The sequence below is a fragment of the Macaca nemestrina genome, unplaced genomic scaffold, assembly GCF_043159975.1.
Source record: "Macaca nemestrina isolate mMacNem1 unplaced genomic scaffold, mMacNem.hap1 Scaffold_503, whole genome shotgun sequence".
Taxonomy (NCBI): Eukaryota; Metazoa; Chordata; class Mammalia; order Primates; family Cercopithecidae; genus Macaca; species Macaca nemestrina.
Genome location: NW_027257688.1, coordinates 53,425 through 72,509, shown reverse-complemented (window position 1 = coordinate 72,509; position 19,085 = coordinate 53,425). Strand labels below are relative to the sequence as shown.

At 38.8% G+C, this 19,085-nt stretch overlaps 1 long non-coding RNA gene across 1 annotated transcript; it reads right to left on the bottom strand.

The window, feature by feature from the left end:
- Positions 1-292: 292 nt before the first annotated feature.
- On the bottom strand, positions 293-7,710 carry LOC139361458 (uncharacterized). The gene is made up of 3 exons (XR_011619017.1): positions 7,556-7,710; positions 3,359-3,433; positions 293-1,233 (listed from the first exon to the last, which is right to left on the bottom strand). It is a non-coding gene; the product is annotated as an uncharacterized lncRNA (long non-coding RNA).
- Between the last annotated feature and the right edge of the window lie 11,375 nt (positions 7,711-19,085).

Sequence of the window (19,085 nt, the reverse complement as noted above, 5' to 3'; positions counted from 1 at the left end):
AGTCACTAGACAAGATAGCCTTTGATGTTCATTGTAGCTCTAACTGATCTTCCCCAAGCAAATAGCTGGGAAGGACACTGTGCCCACAATATGCAAGACACAAGGTTTACAAGCAAAGAACCAATCAAAACAAAAGATGTTTTAAAACCCCTAATGTCACTTGAATTCTTACAAATGAGCAATGGTACATCATACTTTTACAAAGCCCTTCTGTGATTTCATTTTTAAAATCATTTCAAGTTTTATTTTACTTCATATTAAGATAATGGGAGATAAAGTGGTAAATGGTTCATGCAGGAATATATGTAAGAGACACAAAAATCCAAAATAGGTAATTGTTATGTTAGTATTTCCCTTTACTGAGGGGGAGCAGACAAAAGAATGTTAGAAAAAGCTTCATAAAGTGGATTATATAGAATGTGCTTTAAAAGAGTTTGGTATTTTACTGAGTGGGAAAGAGCAGTACGGGGAGTTATTGTTCAAGGGTTAAAGCTATGCAAAATGGGTCAATTACAGAGATAGGCTCTAAAACATAGTACCTATAGTTATTACTGAGGTATTTTGTATTTAACAATTTGTTAAGAAGGTCGATCTTAGGGATTCTGACAACAACAACAACAACGACAACAACAACAATAAAGGGATGTAGGAAACATTTGGAGGTGATGGGTATATTATTACCTGGATATTCATTGTGGTAACAAGAGTAATATATATGTGCAAATTTGCCAAACTATATCCATTAATTACATACTGTTTTTGTATAACAATTTTACTTCAGTTCCTACTATATTGCCTGGCAAACAATACTTTATACTTAAAGTAAGAGCAATGATTATTGCATGTGCATGTTGAAAATAATAAAGAAAGCAGGTGACAATAAGACATCCTGAGTCTTTTGGAAATAATAGCATTCACCTGCTTTCTCATCCATTGAGATATCACCACATTTAGGTACTTGTGTGTCCCCGGAAGTTTCTTGTGGAAGATTTAGTTATTCTCTTTTCGTTAGGCTCTGCCAACCAAGAACAAATCACAGACTCAGACAGCATCATAAAAAGGCTCAGACCTACCATGTCCAGAGACTCCAGGCTCAACCCACATTGATGCTGGCCCTTCAGCCATGAGACTCCATTTGCTTCTTCTTATTCTCCTTCTTTTTTCAATTCTTTTATCCCCAGGTAAGTTGGTAGCTGATTACTATAAGGTTCTGCAGATTAGAAGGCTATATCCCTGGCCAAACAAGATCCTAGAATCAGTTCTGTGGGTTCAAGAACCTAATATTTACAGATTCACTAAGATTATAATAGGGAAAAATAGAAAAGAGACTCATTTAGCAGTAGCTCCTGTTGATAAGATTCCATCCATGTTTTTTGATCTAGTGAGTGGATATAATAATGGATGCTGCTGAAATTCAATCCTGTCAGATCAAACTGCCTACATATCAATTTCCATGCCCCACCAAGGCATCTCAAGATACAAAGTAAGGATACAACAGAACGTGACCTCAATGAGATGCCTTTGTGGGACCTGGAAATTTATATGCAGGCAGTTAGATCTGACAGGATTGAATTTCAGCAGCATTTATTATTATATTTGCTCACTAGGTCAAAAGAGATGGATGGAATTCTATCAATAGGAGCTACTGCTAAATGAGTGTTGACAAATCTGAAAGTTTTATTCAAAGAGACAAACAGAAAAATTATAATCCTAAAATAAGTGAAAATTATATGAGAGACTTTTCAAAATAAATTCTATTTTACGTGGCTATGAATAACAAATGATTTGCAAAGTGAAACTTAGGACTAGAAAGGAGAGTTAAAGGAACTTCAGACAAGTGAATTAATAATAAGTAAAGACACCAAGAAGTGCCGCTCGTGGTATATTACAGGTAACCACACAGAAATGGGTAACATCACTTTCAATACTAAACCAGCTAAAATTTAATGGTCTAAGCATGCATTTTGAGGGCTTTTGGAAAAAAACAGCATAATAAACCTAAAGAAGATAAAAGGAAAGTTATAAATACAAAATATAAATTAATGAAACAAATGAGAAAAAAACTAACATTTTAAAAAACGCTTTTCATAAAGTCTAATATACTTTATAATAACCTGGCAACACTGGACAAATGAGAACATGCTTAAAATAACTATTGCAGGAATGAAAGGTGAATGTCAAAACATGTTTCAGAGATTTAAATAATTTTTTAAAAAATATATTTGTGTATTATATTCCCTCTTTGCTGTGTACTGGGGGATTTTCCTGTTGCAGTTCACTACATCATGTGTCATCAATTGTGACTGTGTCATCAATTTTTATGCTAGTAAATTATTACCATCAGCATACAAATATGCTGTTAAGCATGTCCTTGCTTTTCTTCTGATGCCAGCTGTCAATCTATTTTCTGCTCTAGTTTTCAGCAAAACATCTTAAAAGAGTTGTCCATACTCTCTGTCTTCAATTCCTCTCCTCTCATTGTCTCTTAAATATATCACAGTTGGGCTCTCTCCCCTTTTTTCGATCATGTTATTGACACCACTTTTGTCAAAGTTACCAATAATCTCCATATTGCTAGATCCAATGATCATTTTTTACTACAACTTTAATTGGCCGATTAGCAGCATTTGACACAAATAATCACTTCCTTCTTCATAGTATACTTTCTTCACTTGGCTTCCAGGACAGCACATTCACTTGATTCTCAGCCTATCTCACTGGAGCTACCATTTCGGCTTCCTTTGTTTCTTCCTCATCTTTTCCCGTCACACTTCCTATTGGAGAGCTCCAGAGCTCAGTTCCTGATCCTCTTCTCTTCTCCCTAACCACACACTCTGGAGGGGCTCAGCAAGTCTCATCCTCTTAAATTCTCCTTTTGGACCTCCTTTTGAACTGCAGTCTTATAATAAATTATCCAACTGCATAACTGGTATATCTACTTGGACACTGAATTTCAAAAGTCATAGATATCCAAAATTGAACTCATGATTTTCCCTCATAAACCACTACATACAGATTTTCTCTTCTTGCAGAATGCCATGGTCAGCACTGGAGCCTCTCTTAGCTCTCCTGTACACTTTCATCCTCAGCAAGCCTCTATCTCTGCACCTCAAGAATCTCTCAGGGCTCCCATCCCTTGCCCAGCCTTGGACAGTAGCTGCCTCACACTCAGTGAAAGACCAGAGAATCTGCTTCTCTCATCTACCTGCCCTGCCCTGTCTTCAGACATCAGGTCCCTCTGCTTATGCACCTGTGAGAAAAGAGAGTGAAGGGGGCATTGTCTCAGCTCCCCCACCCACTCCCCAGTAACAGAGGATTTTACCCGATTCTCACAGTAAGACCTTTACCTTGCTCTCACCTCAAACTGCAGCAGTTCCTACATGCCTGTCCCTCAAAAGGGTCTCAGGTAGTTCTGCTCTCCATCCGATCTTACCTAGGAGCACACAAGATAGGTCATGAAAAAACCATTAGTGGGGTCGGGTGCTGTGGCTCACGCTTGTAATCCCAGCACTTTGGGAGGCCGAGGTGGGCAGATCACGAGGTCAGTGGCTAACACGGTGAAACTCCGTCTCTACTAAATACAAAAAACGAGCCGGGCACGGTGGCATGCGCCTGTAGTCCCAGCTACTTGGGAGGCTGAGTCAGGAGAATGGCTTGAACCCTGGAGGCGGAAGTTGCAGTGAGACAAGATCGCGCCATTGCAATCCAGCCTGGGTGACAGAGTGAGACTCCAAAGAAAGAAAGAGAGAGAGAGAGAGAGAGAGAGAGAAAGAGAGAGAGACAGAGAAAGGAAGAGAGGGAGGGAGGGAAGGAGGAAGGGAGGAAGGAAGGAAGGAAGGAAGGAAGGAAGGAAGGAAGGAAGGAAGGAAGGAAGGAAGGAAGGAGAAGGAGAAAGAAAGAAAGAAAGAAAGAAAGAAAGAAAGAAAGAAAGAAAGAAAGAAAGAAAGAAAGAAAGAAAGAAAGAAAGAAAGAAGCATTAGTGAGGAAAAGTGAGTGAGAGTGAGTGTGTTTGGGCCCCTACTGATGATGCTAAACTATCACAAGCCCACACTCAGCCTTTCAACATTTGCTGGAGATTCACTTGTTTCCTTGTTATCTCCATCAAGGGCAGCTTCCTCCTGCTTCTGCTGCTGCAACTCAGCTAGGCACAAAGCATCTGTGGATCCGTTCTTTTTTCAGCAGGGCTTAATCACTCTGAATTTAAAATAATTAGCTTTTTTTGAGACCTCAGTTCTGTGTTTCAAAATGAAATCTATGATCTATAGATTATCCAGCTTATTCTCTTTGTCAGGGCAAGAGCATTTTTCTACAACTTTCTAAATTCTAAACAAAAGTAAAAGTTCACTTCTTTTCAGAATCCCCACATGTCAGAAAGTGTTACTATTATCATCAGTTTAGTGATATTTATGGAATTCCAAGTTGACTCTAATATCAGCTTTTGGGTTAAGTTCTTTCTTTCTGATATGTAGCCTTTGAAATTTTATTTGCTGCAGATCTTTTGGTAGTGAACAATTTTAATTTTTATCTGTCAATTTCATATTGTTATTTTTGATCTTGAAAGACAGCATTACTGAGTACCCAATTCTATATTAACAGTTATTTTCTCTCGACATTTGTTGATACTAGTTTACTCATTTTTAGTGAATGAGTGAACAAGTGAATCTCCAGCAAATGTTGAAAGGCTGAGTGTGGGCTTGTGATAGTTTAGCATCATCAGTAGGGGCCCAAACACACTCACTCTCACTCGACCTCCCTCACTAATGCTTTTTTCTTTCTTTCTTTCTTTCTTTAATAATCAGATAAATATTATTTCATTATAAATTATCCTTTTTTCAATGTTTGTATGGTCTGGTGTTTGGTTTTAATGTTTTATAATTTAACTAAAGTGAGTTGATTTTTATATCATCTGTTAGAAATATATTCTTTGAATCAATGGGTTTATACCGTTTCTTAATTTCTTTCTGAGAATCTCTTGAAATGGTGAATCCTTTTACACTTCTCTCCCCCTATATTTGAATTAAATAAATGTTAGACCTTCTGTTTCCATGCTACATTCTGGGTATATCATGTAAACATTTTTTTCTTCACTAGTTATCCTCTTACCTGTGTCTAATATATCATTAATAACCTGCATTATTTTTAAATTATTTTTTTGTTTCAGACCTGCCTTTTTTTTTTTTTTTTTTTTTTGGAGATGGATTCTCGCTCTGTTGCCCAGGCTGGAGTGCAGTGGTGTGATCTTGGCTCACTGCAACCTCCACCTCCCGGGTTCAAGAGATTCTTCTATCTCAGCCTCCTGAGTAGCTGGGACTACAGGCACCCGCCACCATGCTCGGCTAATTTTTATATATATATTTTTTAGTAGAGACAAGGTTTCACCATCTTGGGCATTCTGGTCTTGAACTCCTGACCTCGTGATCCACCCATCTTGGCCTCCCACAGTGCTAGGATTACAGGCATGAGCCACCATGCCCAGCCAGACCTGCCCATTTTTTCTATCATCTATATTGTTTTACTATTGTTTTTACATCTTTGTAATAGTAGATTGTTTCTTTAAACAATTGGATACACACCTGCTTAATTATTTCTCCACATTGATGATTCCAATATATTTAGTTTTAAAGGGTCTACATATGCTATTCATTTCATTAACTTTTATTCATGGTGTCTTGCTTACCTGATCATTTTTAATACTGAACTCATTGTTCATCCTTAACCTGACATCATTTTATGGTCTGAAATGAGAATGCTATTATCCAGACTTCCTCTGTGAAGCTGACTCAATGCTTTAACTCAATATAGAAGTTTCAGCATTAACAAACTGGAATTTCTGATGGCCCAAGAGTCAGTAGTACCATCATTAGCATTACTGATCATAGCAGATCTTCCCAGAAGATCTGGGAAACCCTCACCCCCCTCCATCAGTTATCCTGTACAAAGTGCCCACTGCTCAAGCTCCAGTTCACAGACTATTTTTGTGTTTGCAAGAGGAGATATTTTAAGAACTTGCCTAACCATTTTCAGGGATAGAAATGTTTCAAAGAGATCCTCTACTATATATTTGTTCTATAGCAGCAGTCACTTGAGAGCAGCTAACTTGCAGTCATGGCCAAAAGCCTAAATCTTTCTTTCATTCTAGTCACACCTATTTTGTATCTTTTGGGGATATCTCAGATTCAGATGCATTCATAGTATTCTATGATTTGGGACACTACTACAGATTCTTCAAAATGTTACAACATTCCAATGGTATTTTGGGAGGTATAGAAGGAGAGGAAAAACAATGGGCTCAAGTCTCCTCTGACTTCTCTTCTTACAATATGTTTCATTGTTCAAAACTTTTAGAACTATATTAATACAGCATTGACAGTGGACATTCTTCTTTTCCTTCTGACTTTAATAGGATTGAAGGAATGTTTTGCTATGAAGTTGCTATATGGGTTGTATTCAGACAAATTTTGACTTTGTAAAGGCAATATTCTCCTCATTATTTTTAAATGCTTACCAGGATTCACAGTATTATTTTCAGTTCTCCCTGTTTAAAGGCATATTTAAATAACTTGATGACTTGGATATATTATATATGTTACTCTGCTACAGAAACAGAAAAACCACCACCAAATTATATTCTAAGATACTTGGTACACCAATTGCACCATCTTTTTTTTATCTAAGACATTCAATTCTTCCACAGGTGGGAGCACATGAATTAGCATCATTTACTACTTGTAGCTTTCACTACAGACTTTCAGACTTATGGTGCCTAAAAGAAATAGAATACTTCTAGCTGGGTTTAAAAGCTACAAATAAACAGAGGAAATATACACTATTTTGAAAGTACCACTTGAGTGTTATGCATGTATTTCAATATTATGTTGCTAATTTTAATTGTTCGAAGTTAAAGAGCTTAAACCTCCCCCTCATGCATTCCTGAATCACCCATTACTCCCACACATACATTGTTTGATACAGCATAAACCTAAGTAAATAAAGATGTGGCAAAATGAAAAAAATAAAATAACGTTATACCATTCTCATCTGTGAATGGCATCAGTAGACAGATGTGAATAAAAGTAATGTGATTATCATTTTAAAAATCATCTTTAATAGGATCCATTTACTATTAAATGAACATTTGCTTAATGAATAATAAATCTTTGACACAATGAAAACTATTAATGCAGAGTGAGACCAAAATGAAGGTAATAACTGATTTTTTCCTAACCCTTGCTTTAGTTGGTCTTTCCACTAGACTGTCACTTTATTTTAAGGATATTATAATAGCACAAAGCCATCAGCTTTACCATTAGAGAGATCTTCATTAAATTATCTTTGTTGTAATAAAGGTCATCTGGAGGAAATACTGGTCTGGACACAATAATAAATGTTAAGCTTTCTAATATTTTCCACTTTTAGACACAAATTGAAAGGATCATTTATAATGTCAAAAATATACTTTTTTTCTAACTAATCTATCCTATGACTAAGACACTATTAGCAATTAAAGTAGATAGAGCAAATCTAAATGTGGAGAGAAAAAGTAATTTCCACTTACGTTTGGACAGATGAAAGCACGGATAAATTGAAAGCCTGAAATATTAGCTTGGGGGAATGAAATCACTTGGGGGAGCAAGAGCAGGATACACCAGCCTTTAACTCTATACTTCCCCCAAGAAAAAATATATAGATAGCTAAGTACAAACCAAAATAGCACTGGGAGGGTTCAAGGGACCACTTAAGAAGCTACGGCAACACAGTGAAGCCAAAAAAAAAAAAAAAAAGAAAAAAAAAAGAGAGAGAGAGAGTGAAAGAAAAAAAAAATAGCCATATAGAAAAAAACAACTGCTGAAATCAGCATACCTGAGACTGCAGAAATATCTTTTTTGGCTAGGAACGAAAAAAAGCAGAAAGGGACTATCAGTATCAGCCACAAGGTGGAACCACCATGGCCCTCAGTAACCCACTCTGGCAGAAGACACTGGCATTTTTGCCCTGCGGTAAGCAACAGCCATTTCTGAGAGAAAACGCAGAGGAAAAGATGAAGATGTACCATCCCCTCCCACAGCTCTTTTCCCCCACTGAAAATACCGTGACTGTTGTGCCAAACCAGGATTGGAACTACTAACTTTCTTAATCTGCACGTGTCTCTGACATATGAGCAGCAACCATTTCAAAAGCTCCCACGTAAAAATGCTCATACTAAATTTATTCTCTTACTTAAGAGTGTTTATGGATTTACATTCCATTTGTGGACTATGTAGATCTCACTGGATCTTCTTTCCTGCAGTAAGAGGTGGTTTGGGTGCTGCTGAAGGTCATTGTCTCAATTTGTCTGGTGTTTGCAGAAGAGATGTCTGCAAAGTAGTAGAAGATCAAATTGGTGCCTGCCGAAGAAGGATGAAGTGCTGTAGAGCATGGTGGATTTTAGTGCCAATTCCAACACCACTTATCATGTCAGATTATCAAGAACCCCTTAAACCTAAGTTGAAATGAAACTGATGTAAAATAAAAATACATCAAAAGTGAAGTTCTTTGCATCTAAGAATATTGAAATATACATATTAAGTACTTCCATCTTGATCACCATCTTGTATTTTCACTTATCAACATAAATGAATAAATACTAATTTCAAATATACCCAATACTATTTCTTTGTGAGTCATTAACAGATCTTAACAAAACCTTTAAAAATGAGAAAACTGTTATTTTTGTTTTCCGAGATGGTGGATTGAAGGCATTGTTAGCCTGCCTCTTGCACTTGGAAAGACAAAGTGGTGTGTAGAGATTCACACTGAACTTTCTTTCAAGAAGCAACACAGGAACTTAACAGGAAAATTGAAATAAGCCACAGACCATTTGAAAGAAGCAGCAGGATGCAGGTTACGCCATAAGCTAGGCAGAAAATTTTGAGTTTCCAGGGTGTGAGAGGGGGATAAACTGACTGTAAGATATACACTTCCATTGGGAAACCTATCAATCTAGGCCATAGGGGAAGGCCTTAATCCTACTCAGAGCTGGAGTTGATTTAGTGAAGGGTGATGAGTATATGAGGAGTGGCATTGGGATGTGCTTTGAGTCTCCAGCACGTTCCCAGTTTCTGGCAGGATGGAGGGAAGCCATTTCCGATTCTACCTCAGAGAGGACCTCCCAGAAGTCTGCCAGCTAACTCAAATGGTGGTCACAGGTTGAGAGAACCTTCCAACTGAAATGTTTGATATAATCTTGTGAGGGGACAAACTCCCCAGGCCAGAACTGAGAGGTGAGTGGGACGTGTGATGCAGCAGCAAGCACAGGAGCTGGATGCCCCTGCTCTGCAGGTGGATCAGGAGGGATGTGGCCTGAAAGCTGCAGTTGCTGTCTCCATAGGAGAGGCTTATGGTATGGGTCAGTTTTGAGCTCTGAGTTCAGACTTCTTGAAACTTAGCTAGCTACTCCCAGTGGAACACTGTGGGTGTGAGACCTGCCTTGCCAAGGGTGTGGGAGCTGGATGGGGCTTACTGCCAAGCTGCTACTCCCCATTCTTCATATGGACTCTCCTTGTACAGAGGCAGAGGCAGCTTCACTTCTCTCTGGAAAATTACCCCAGTGGCCCAAGAACTGCCTTCCAATTCCCACTGGATCCACTGCTTGTCCCACATGTAGAGAGCCAGAGCATCACTTTACCTGACCTAGTTCCCACCTGGTTTTGCTCAACCACCTACCCTGGTAGATTAACACAAATAACAGAAGAAACTTTTAGAAGCCCTTTGGCTCTACCCGTTCCCTGAGACACCAGAGTACCTCCCATGGGTAACATAAGGCAAGTCCAAATCTCACCACTACCACCACAGCTGCCAGTCTTTTTCAAGCACCACCTCCTGGCTGAAGGCCAACTGACACAGTCCATTGGAGCATCTTGAATTCAGAACATTCAATGTCATGGCAGGCCGGGGAGCCTCCTCTGCCCTAATTTGGCTCTCTATCACACATTCACACACACACACACACGTCACACACACACATCAACCTACTGGCAAACCGAGGTAAACACACACACACACACACACACACACACACACCCCTGCTCGATTCAGGCCATTATCCCTGATGAACATCGATGCAAAAATTCTCAATAAAATACTGGCAAACCGAATCCAGCAGCACATCAAAAAGCTTATCCACCATGTTCAAGTGGGCTGTATCTTTGGGATGAAAGGCTGATTCAACATACACAAATCATTAAATGTTATTGATCACATAAACAGAACCAAAGGCAAACACCAGACAATTATTTTGATACATGCAAAAATGCCTCTGATAAAATTCAACATCCCTTCCTGTTAAAAACTCTCAATAAACTAGGTATTGATGGAACATACCTTAAAATAATAAGAGCTATTTCATACAGCCAATATCATAAAGAATAGGCAAAAGCTGGAAGCATTCCATTTGAAAACTGGTACAAGACAAGGAAGCCCTCTGTAACCACTTCTATTCAACATAGTGTTGGAAGTTCTCGCCAGGGCAATCAGGCAATAGAAAGAAATAAAGGGTATTCAAATAGGAAGAGAGAAAGTCAACTTGCCTCTGTTTGCAGATTACATGACTTCATATTTAGAAAACCCCATCATCTCAACTGAAAGACTTCTTGAACTGATAAGCAACTTCACCAAGGTCTCAAGATACAAAATCATTGTGCAAAAATCACAAGCATTCCATTACACCAACAATACTCAAGCAGAGAGCCAAATCAAGAATGAACTCCCATTCACAATTGCTACAAAGAGAGTAAAATACCTAGGAATACAACTAGGAGTACAAGGGATGTGAAGGACCTCTTCAAGGACAACTGCAAACCACTGCTCAAGGTAATAAGAGAGGACACAGATTTAATTGGAAAACATTCCATCCTCATGAATAGGAAGAATCAATATTGTGAAAATGGCCATACTGCCCAAACATTATAGATTCAATGCTATACCCATCAAAATACCGTTGACATTTTTCACAGAATTAGAAAGAACTATTTTAAATGTCATATGGAATCAAAGAATACCCTATATAGCTAAGACAATGATAAACAAAAATAACAAAGCTGGAGGCATTATGCTAACTTCAAACTGTACTAAAAGGCTACGGTACCAAAACAGCAGGCTACTGCTGCCAAAACAGACATATAGACCAATGGAGTAGAACAAAGACCTCAGAAATAACACCACACATCTATGTCCACCTGATCTTTGACAAACTTGACAAAAACAAGCAAGGGAGAAGGGATCTCCTATTCAGTAAATGATGCTGGGAAAACTGGCTTGCCATATACAGAAAACCAAAACTTGACCCCTTCCTTACACCTTATACAATAATTAACTCAAGATGGATTAAAGACTTAAATGTAAAATCCAAAACCATAAAAACCCTAGAAGAAAACCTAGGCAATACCATTCAGGACACAGGCAAGGACAAAGACTTCATGACAAAAATGTCAAAAGCAATTGCAACAAAAGCCAAAATTGACAACTTGGATCTAATTGAACTAAAGACCTTCTGCACAGCAAAGAAACTATCATCAGCATGAGCAATCAACCTACAGGATGGGAGAAAATTATTGCAACCTACCCATCTGACAAAGGTCTAATAACAAAAATTGACAAGGAACTTAAACATATTTACAAGCAAAAAAACAAACAACCCCATCCAAAGTGAGCAAAGGATATGAACAGAAACTTATCAAAAGAAGACATTTATCTAACCAACAAATATATTTTTTAAAAGCTCAACAATACTGATCATCAGAGAAGTGAAAATCAAAACTACAATGAGATACCATCTCACACCCATCAGAATGGTGATTACTAAAAAGTTAAGAAACAATAGATGCTGGTGAAGCTGAGAAGAAAGAGGAACGCTTTTACACTGTTGGGGAAACTGTAAATTAGTTCAACCATTGTGGAAGACAGTATGGTGATTCCTCAAGGATCTAGAACCAGAAACACCATTTGACCCAGTAATTCCATTACTGGCTATATACCCAAAGGAATATAAATCATTCCACTATAAAGACACATGCACATGTAAGTTTTTGCAGCACTATATACAATAGCAAAGACATGAAACCAACCCAAATGCCCTTCAGTGCTAGACTGGATAAAGAAAATGTGGTACATTTACACCATAAAATACTATGCAGTCATAAAAAGGAATGAGATCATGTCTTTTGCAGACACATGGATGAAGCCATCATACTGAGCAAACTAACACAGTAACAAAAAAATCAAACACCGCATGTTTTCACTAATAAGTGAAAGTTGAACATTGAGAAAACAAGGACACAGTGAGGGGAGCAACACACAACACGGCCCGCTGGGGACTCGGGGTGAGGGAAGAGAACTTAGAGGATGAGTCAATAGGTGCAACAAACCACCATGGCAAAGGATACCTATATAACAAACCTGTACGTTCTGCACATGTATCCCATATTTTTTCAATTTAAAAACAGGAAATAATTATGTACATACATACATACATAAACACATACATTCTTCCCAGATCTTCATTCCTGGTAAGCCAAGGAACCTGGAGAAACACCAGAATTCTGTCCCTCTGAAAATGCAGGACAGGTCTACCTTCATCAGAATAAAATTTTGGACCAAATGTGGTAACTACAGGTCCACCCCACAATGAGTAACTGAAAATTGAGGCAGTATTTCAGATCCTAAAAAACTGATGAAGCAATTCGTGACACATTTGGGTTGTTTTTGCCTTTTCCTACTATGAAGAGTGCCAGTAGGAAGAAGAAAGAACGGTGTACAAATATCTGTTTGATTCTCTGCTTTCAGAATTCTTTGTTTGTTTGTGTGTTTGTTTGTTCTTTCTTGAGACAGGACATCACTCCAGTCAGCCAGGCTTTTCCAGTCTGTAATTTTTGTTGTTTCCTTTTGTCAAGTTTTAGAAGATTTTATTTTATTTCTATTGAATTTTAAGGCATTTTTAGATATGTATTAAAACATTATCTCACACGCTGTGTGTTACGTTTCATTTATTTTCATTGTCCCTTTTTTATTTTATTATTTTATTTTATTATAGTTTATATTCTAGGGAATATATGCACAAAGTGCAGGTTTGTTACATATGCATACATGTGCCATGTTGGTGTGCTGCACCCATTAACTCGTCATATACATTAGGTGTATCTCGTAATGCTATCCTTCCCTCCTCCCCCAACCCCACAACAGGCCCTGGTGTGTGATATTCCCGTTCCTGTGTCCAGGTGTTCTCATTGTTCATTTCCCATCCATGAGTGAGAACATGTGGTGTTTGGTTTTCTGTTCTTGCAGTAGTTTGCTGAGAATGATGGTTTCCAGCTGCATCCATGTCCCTACAAAGGACATGAACTCATCCTCTTTTATGGCTGCATAGTATTCCATGGTGTATATGTGCCACATTGTCTTAATCCAGTCTATCATTGATGAACCTTTGGGTTGGTTCCAAGTCTTTACTGTTGTGAATAGTGATGCAATAAACATATGTGTGCATGTGTCTTTATAGCAGCTTGATTTATAATCCTTTGGGGATATAGCCAGTAATGGGATGTCTGGGTCAAATAGTATTTCTAGTTCTAGATCCTTAAGGAATCACCATGCTGTTTTCCACAATGGTTGAACTAGTTTACAGTCCCACCAACAGTGTAAAAGTGTTCCTATTTCTCCACATCCTCTCCAGCACCTGTTGTTTCCTGACTTTTTAATGATCACCATTCTAACTGGTGTGAGACAGTATCTCATTGTGGTCTTGATTTGCATTTCTTTGATGGCTAGTGAGGATGAGCATTTTTTCATGTGTCTGTTGACTACATAAATGTCTTCTTTTGAGAAGTGGCTGTTCATATCCTTTGCCCACTTTTTGATGGGATTGTTTTTTTTTTTTCTAGTAAATTTCTTTGAGTTCTTTGTAGGTTCTGGATATTAGCCCTTTGTCAGATGAGTAGATTGCAAAAATTTTCTCCCATTCTGTAGGTTGCCTGTTTATTCTGATGGTAGTTTCTTCTGCTGTGCAGAAGCTCTTTAGTTTAATTAGATCCCATTTGTCAATTTTGGCTTCTGTTGCCATTGCTTTTGTTGTTTTAGACATGAAGTCCTTGCCCACGCTTGTGCCCTGAATGGTATCGCCTAGGTTTTCTTCTAGGGTTTTTATGGTTTTAGGTCTAACATTTAAGTCTCTAATCCATCTTGAATTAATTTTTGTATAACATGTAAGGAAAGGATACAGTTTCAGCTTTCCACTTATGGCTAGCCACTTTTCCCAGCAGCATTTATTAAATAGGGAATCCTTTCTCCATTTATTGTTTTTGTCAGGTTTGTCAAAGATCAGATGGTTGTAGATGTGTGGTATTATTTCTGAGGGCTCTGTTCTGTTCCATTGGTCTATAGCTCTGTTTTGGTACTAGTACCATGCTGTTTTGGTTACTCTAGCCTTGTAGTATAGTTTGAAGTCAGGTAGCGTGATGACTCCAGCTTTGTTCTTTTGACTTAGGATTGTCTTGGCAATGCGGGCTCTTTTTTGGTTCCATATGAACTTTAAAGTAGTTTTTTCCAATTCTGTGAAGAAAGTCACTGGTAGCTTAATGGGGATGGCATTGAATCTATAAATTACCTTGCACAGTATGGCCATTTTCACTATATTGATTCTTCCTATCCATGAGCATGGAATGTATGGAATGTTCTCCCATTTGTTTCTGTCCTCTTTTATTTCATTGAGCAGTGGTTTGTAGTTCTCCTTGAAGAGGTCCTTCACATCCCTTGTAAGTTGGATTCCTAGATATTTTATTCTCTTTGAAGCAATTGTGAATGGGAGTTCACTTATGATTTGGTTCTCTGTTTGTCTGTCATTGGTGTATAAGAATGCTTGTGATTTTTGCAAATTGATTTTGTATCCTGAGACTTTGCTGAAGTTGCTTATCAGCTTAAGGAGATTTGGGGCTGAGATGATGAGGTTTTCTAAATATACAATCATGTCATCTGCAAACAGGGACAATTTGACTTCCTCTTTTCCTAATTGAATACCCTTTATTTCTTTCTCTTGCCTGGTTGCCCTGGCCAGAAGTTCAACACTATGTTGAATAGGAGTGGTGAAAGAGGGCATCCCTGTCTTATGCTAGCTTTCAAGGGGAATGCTTCCAGTTTTTGCCTATTCAATATGATATTGGCTGTGGGTTTGTCATAAATAGCTCTTATTATTTGGAGATATGTTCCATCAATTCCGAATTTATTAAATTTTTAGCATGAAGAGCTGTTGAATTTTGTCAAAGGCCTTTTCTGCATCTATTGAGATAATCATGTGGTTTTTGTCTTTGGTTCTGTTTATATGCTGGATTACGTTTATTGATTTGTGTATGTTGAACCAGTCTTGCATCCCAGGGATGAAGCCTACTTGATCATGGTGGATAAGCTTTTTGAAGTGCTGTGGATTTGGTTTACCAGTATTTTATTGAGGATTTTTGCATGGATGTTCATCAGGGATATTGGTCTAAAATTCTCTTTTTTGTTGTTGTGTCTCTGCCAGGCTTTGGTATCAGGATGATGTTGGCCTTGTAAAATGAGTTAAGGAGGATCCCCTCTTTTTCTATTGATTGGAATAGTTTCAGAAGGAATGGTACCGGCTCCTCCTTGTACCTCTGGTAGAATTCGGCTATGAATCTTTCTGGTCCTGGACTTTTTTGGTTGGTAGGCTATTAATTATTTCCTCCATTTCAGAGCCTGTTATTGGTCTATTCAGGGATTCAACTTCTTCCTGGTTTAGTCTTTGGAGAATGTATGTGTCCAGCAATTTATCCATTTATTCTCGGTTTTCTAGCTTATTTATGTAGAGGTGTTTTTAGTATTCTCTGATGGTAGTTTGTATTTCTGTGGGGTCAGTGATGATATCCCATTTATCATTTTTTTATTGCATCTATTTGATTCTTCTCTTTTTTCTTCTTTATTAGTCTTGCTAGCTATCAATTTTGTTAATCTTTTTAAAAAACCAGCTTCTGGATTCATTGATTTTTTGGAGGGTTTTTTGTGTTTCTGTCTCCTTGAGTTCCGCTCTGATCTCAGTTATTTATTGCCTCCTGCTAGCTTTTGAATGTATTTGCTCTTGCTTCTCTAGTTCTTTTAGTTGTGATATTAGGATGTCAATTTTAGATCTTTCCTGCTTTCTCTTGTGGGCATTTATTGCTATAAATTTCCCTCTACACACTGCTTTAAATGTGTCCAGAGATTCTGGTATGACGTATCTTTGTTCTCATTGGTTTCAAAGAACATCTTTATTTCTGCCTTCATTTCGTTATGTAACCAGTAGTCATTCAGGAGCAGGTTGTTTAGTTTCCATTTAGTTGAGAAGTTTTGATTGAGTTTCTTAATCCTGAGTTCTTTGTTTGATTGCACTGTGGTCTGAGAGACAGTTTGTTATAATTTCTATTCTTTTATATTTCCTGAGGAGTGCTTTACTTCCAACTATGTGGTCAATTTTGGAATAAGTGTGATGTGGTGCTGAGAAGAATGTATATTTTGTTGGTTTGGGGTGGAGAGTTCTGTAGATGTCTATTAGGTCTGCTTGGTGCAGAGTTGGGTTCAATTCCTGTTTATTCTTAACTTTCTGTCTCGTTGATCTGTCTAATGTTGACAGTGGGGTATTAAAGTCTCCCATTATCATTGTGTGGGAGTCTAAGTCTCTTTGTAAGTCTCTAAGGACTTGCTTTATGCATCTGGGTGCTCCTGAATTGGGTGCATATATATTTTGGATAGTTAGCTCTTCTTGTTGAATTGATCCTTTTACGATTATGTAATGGCCTTCTTTGTCTCTTTTGATCTTTGTTGGTTTAAACTCTGCTTTACCAGCGACTAGGATTGCAACCCCTGCCGTTTTTTGTTTTCCATTTCCTTGGTAGATCTTCCTCCATCCCTTTATTTTGAGCCTATGTGTGTCTCTGCATATGAGATGGGTCTCCTGAATACAGCAAACTGATGGGTCTTGTCACCACCAGGCCTGCCCTACAAGAGCTCCTGACTCTATATCCAACTTGCCAGTCTGTGTCTTTTAATTGGAATATTTAGCCCATTTACATTTAGGTTAATATTGTTACATGTGAACTTGATCCTGTCATTATGATGTTAGCTGGTTATTTTGCTCATTAGTTGATGTGGTTTCTTCCTAGCATCGATGGTCTTTACATTTTGGCATGTTTTTGCAGTGGCCGGTACCAGTTGTTCATTTCCATGTTTAGTGCTTCCTTCAGGAGCTCTTGTAAGGCAGGCCTGGTGGTGACAAAATCTCTCAGCGTTTGCTTGTCTGTAAGGATTTTATTTCTCCCTCACTTATGAAACTTAATTTGGCTCGATATGAAATTCTGGGTTGAAAATTATTTTCTTTAAGAATGTTGAATATTGCCCCACGCCTCCCTTCTGGCTTGTAGAGTTTCTGCCGAGAGATCTACTGTTAGTCTCATGGGCTTCCCTTTGTGGGTAACCCGACCTTTCTTTCTGGCTGCCCTTAACATTTTTTCCTTCATTTCAACTTTGGTGAATCTGACAATTATATGTCTTGGAGTTGCTCTTCTAGAGGAGTATCTTTGTGGCATTCTCTGTATTTCCTGAATTTGAATTTCGGCCTGCCTTGCTAGGTTGGGGGAGTTCTCCTGGATAATATCCTGCAGATGTTTTCCAACTTGGTTCCATTCTCCCCCTCACTTTCAGGTACACAAATCAGACGTAGATTGTGCCTTTTCCCATAGTCCCATATTTCTTGGAGGCTTTGTCCATTTCTTTTTACTCTTTCTTCTCTAAAGTTCTCTTCTCACTTCATTTTATTTATTTGATCTTCAATCACTGATGCACTTTCTTCCAGTTGACCGAGTCGGTTATTGAAGCTTGCGCATTTGTCATGTAGTTCTTGTGTCATGGTTTTCAGCTCTCTCAGGTCATTTAAGGACTTCTTTACATTGGTTATTCTAGTTAGCCATTCAGGAAATATTTTTTCAAGGTTTTTAGCTTCTTTGTTATGGGTTCGAACTTCCTCCTTTAGCTCGGAGAAGTTTGATCGTCTGAAGCCTTCTTCTCTCAACTCGTCAAAGTCATTCTCTGTTCAGCTTTGTTCCATTGCTGGAGAGGAGCTGCATTCCTTTGGAGGCGGAGTGGTGCTCAGATTTTTAGAATTTTCAGTTCTTCTGCACTTCTTTTTCCCCATCTTTGTGATTTTATCTACCTTTTGTCTTTGATGATGTTGATGTACAGATGGGGTTTTGGTGTGGATGTCCTTTCTGTTTGTTTGTTAGCTTTCTTTCTAATAGTCATGACCCTCAGCTGCAGGTCTGTTGGAGTTTGCTCAAGGTCCACTCCAGACCCTGTTTGCCTGGGTGGCAGCAGTGGAGGCTACAGAAGAGTGAATATTGCTGAACAGCGAATGTTTCTGCCTGATTATCCTCTGGAAGCTTCATCTCAGAGGGGTACCCGGTTTTGTGAGGTGTGAGGGGTCAATCTGACCCTAGTGGGGGTGTCTCCCATTTAGGCTACTCCAGGGTCAGGGACCCACTTGAGCAGGCAGTCTGTCTGTTCTCAGATCTCAAACTGCATGCTGGGAGAAACACTACTCTCTTCAAAGCTGTCAGACAGGGACATTTAAATCTGCAGAGGTTTCTGCTGCCTATTGTTTGGCTATGCCCTCTCCCCAGAAGTGGAGTCTACAGAGGCAGGCAGGCCTCTTTGAGCTGTGGTGGGCTCCACCCAGTTCGAGCTTCCCCACCACTTTGTTTACCTACTCAAGCCTCAGCAATGGCGAGCGCCCCTCCCCCAGCCTTGCAGCCTCCTTGCAGTTAGGTCTTGGACTACTGTGCTAGCAATGAGGAAGGCTCTGTGGGCGTGGGACTCTCCAAGCCAGATGCGGGATATAATCTCCTGGTGTGACGTTTGCTGAGACCCTTGATAAAGGACAGTGTTAGGGTGGGAGTAACCCAATTTTCCAGGTGTTGTCTATCACGGTTTCCCTTGGCTAGGAAAGGGAATTCCCTTCCCCCTTGCACTTCCTGGGTGAGGTGATGGCTCGCCCTGCTTTGGTTGTTGCTCTGTGTGCT